The following is a 3,394-nucleotide window of genomic DNA, read 5'->3' as shown; positions in this document are numbered from 1 at the left end:
GGCCGTGGTTATGGGGGTTCGAACTGGGGCGGATGGGCAGAGGCTTAGGTTGGTTAGTGTACTCGAGATTCGTGCCAATTCGTAAAGAAAACGGGCTCAAAAACCGAGCTATAATCGAGCTCCAAAACACGTGTTTGAAACGGGTTTTTTCGATTTTTAAATTCGATTTTTCAAATCAAATTAACACATTAAAATCAATGATTTTTCAAATCAAATACACTCATAAAATGATTTTTCAAATCAACTATTTATTTTATTTTCAATAAAATAAACTTGAGAAAATAAATTCAAAATAAAATAAAATGAATTTACCTTAAAAAAAAAAGCTTTAATTTAAATATCATTTAAATTAATAAAATACTCCGTCGACAACGCTCATTCTACATCGTAAAACGAACCCAAATAATGACAATGACAACTAACAAATACATGTGTCCTATCATCATCGGGTGTTTGTCGGGTTCTCTATAAATTCCAATATCGACGGATACGGGTATCTACAACTTGATACTTGGATTAAATCAACCGACTTAGAAAGCTCTCACATGTTTGGTTTAAATTATTGGATGCGCATTCATTCATTTAAACCGTTTTATCAACTTTTGCATTCAACCAACCAAGATCGATCCGTAGAGGCCGCTACCGCGGGCGGGATTGAGTGTCTGATTAAAGGGCTTCCCAATACGTACCTTCACCTCTTACTCAGAAACTTTGGATAGTGGACGACCTTATCCAGGGCGTACGAGAGTCATTCTAGAGATAGGATGCTAAAGAGGGACGATTTCCTTATCTTTAGTACCTATGTCCAACGCTGCTTTGTGCTTCGATTTGACCGAGGTATAAAGTGGAATTCGAATGGGTTCCAGGCATCCCACAAATGCTTGGTGGCGACTCCGAACATCTCTAATCATTTCGAGACCCTTACCGAGACGAAACCGACCGACCTAAAGAGATCGGGTCGAAAGCATTTTTACGCCGTCGAGCGTGGCTTTCAAAAGATCGCTGCATGTCCACAGATTGGCCTGGCGTGCAGGTGGCCCGTGACTACGGACTGGTAGGTGGCCCACCAAATCCACAGACCGAGACGTGGCCCATGTCCACATAAAGATAAAGATAGAAATGAGAGAATTGGTCTTGATCCAGTTGCTGATGGGTTTATTGATTATTATCAGCATCTCCTTGGGCAGTCTCATCCCACTTCTCCCATTGATGTTGATTTCATACAAACTAGCTCTTGTGTGCAGGAGGATGATATTGCTGGCCTCATTAAGCCCATTGATGTAGAAGAAATCAAAGCAGCAGTGTTCAATATTGGGTCTGATAAGAGGCCAGGTCTTGATGGCTTCTCATCTGCTTTCTATAAGGCTTCCTGGGACACTGTTGGCCCTGATTATTGCAAAGCCATCCAAGCTTATTTTAAGAATTGCAGGCTTAGTAAGCAAGCCAATGCCACCCTCATTACTCTCATCCTTAAGAAAAAGGTCTGCAATACTGTCATGGACTTTCGCCCCATCTCTTGCTGCACCACCTTGTATAAAACTATTAGTAAAATTCTCACAAATAGACTTCAGAATATCCTTCCTCACCTCATTGGCACAGAGCAGGCAGCTTTCATTAAGGGGATGAACATTCATGAGAATATTATGATGTATCAGTCCTTGGTCAAGGGCTATGGGAGGAAATATCTCACACCAAGATGCTTAGTGAAAGTAGACATCAGGAAAGCTTTTGATTCTCTTCAATGGGATTTTATACATCAAATGTTACATGCTCTAAAATTCCCTGACATTTTTGTTAAATGGATCATGGGGTGCATCACTAGCTCCTGGTTCTCAATCAAAATTAATGGATCTGTTCATGGTTTCTTTAAAGGCAAGAGTGGGCTTAGACAAGGGGATCCCCTTTCTCCTTATCTCTTTGTCCTTAGCATGGAGATTCTTTCTAGATATTTAAGGAAGATTTGTCTACAACACCAGGTCTCTTTTCACCCTAAATGCACTAAGATTGGCCTCACCCACTTCATATTTGCTAATGAGCTCATGATCTTTACTATAGGTGATGTGCCATCTGTAGCTGCAGTCTTGCAGACTCTCAATACCTTTTCTGACTTGTCTGGATTGTCAGCTAACAATAACAAGACAGATATTTACTTTGGAGGGGTGACTGATGATATAAAGCACCAAATTCTCCTGCACACTTGCTTCTCTGAGGGCACTTTCCCTTTCAGATATCTTGGAATAACCTTGCACAGCTCCAGGAACTCTTTTGATAACTATGGTGGTTTGATAAACAAGATTCAGACTCACTTGCATCACTGGTCTACTAATTTCTTCTCTTATGCTGGACGAGCGCAACTCTTAAACTCTGTTATTTTTGGTCTCACTAATTTCTGGTGTGCAACTGTCCTTCTGCCTAAGAATGTTGTCAAGCTTATCAATAAGCTTTGCAAAAAAAATTTCTGGAATCAAGAGGAAGGGCATAGGAAACTGGTTTTTAAACGCTGGTCTGATATTTATTCTCCCTGGAATGAAGGGGGAATTGACATAAAGGAGTTGCTTTCTTGGAACAAAGCTGTGTTAGCCAAGTGGATCTGGACTTTGGATTCTCAGCAGGAAGGGTTATGGTCTGATTGGACTAAAGCTTATTATTTTTCTACTAATACAATCTGGAGCATCCAACCTACAGAACATCATTCTGAGAGCTTAAAAAGCATCATAGCTGTTAGAGAGAAGATTCTGTGCCAAACCCAGTCTTATGTAGCAGCCAGTCATCTCATCCACTCTTGGGCTCTCCAGGGCAAGTTTAGTATTGCCAAAGCTTATCACTGGTTCAGAGAGCACAAGCCCATTCTTGACTGGGCGCCTTCACTGCATCATCAGTTCATCATCCCTAGCCATAGGGTTCTCACTACTTTGGCTTTACAGCTGATACGTGCCTAATGTATAGTCTTTTTGGCCTATTTCAGCACGTATTTCTATGCATTTCTCTACTATTTTTATAGTATTTTGCCCCGAATTGGCTACTTTGGTGTATTTTGTCCTTTTTATAGGAATGATCGCGAAAGTGGTGGAACCATGCTCCTTTTCGTCCTTTTTGCATGCATTTAGAGGAGACGGGATTGTCCCAGAGCGAGATGTTGCACTTGGAAGTGTCGTTGCACGCACTACGAGGCATTTGGGTGAAGACGTAAGCTGAATTGAAGACCCAAGTGGTCTATCGAGCTGATTGGTGGTCTATCGAGCAGTTTATAGGACGATCGAGTGGTCCCTAAGCTCCCCAAGGCTCGATCGAGCTATTCCTTACTCGATCGAGTAAGATGCACATGATCCAGGCCTCGATCGAGTGACATGTTGGTCGATCGAGGGCCTTCGGCTGAGACATTGGTCGATCGAGT

This window comes from Silene latifolia, chromosome 1 (genome assembly GCF_048544455.1).
Source record: "Silene latifolia isolate original U9 population chromosome 1, ASM4854445v1, whole genome shotgun sequence".
Taxonomy (NCBI): Eukaryota; Viridiplantae; Streptophyta; class Magnoliopsida; order Caryophyllales; family Caryophyllaceae; genus Silene; species Silene latifolia.
The sequence above is the reverse complement of the archived record's forward strand: the minus strand, read 5'-3'. Positions refer to the sequence as shown.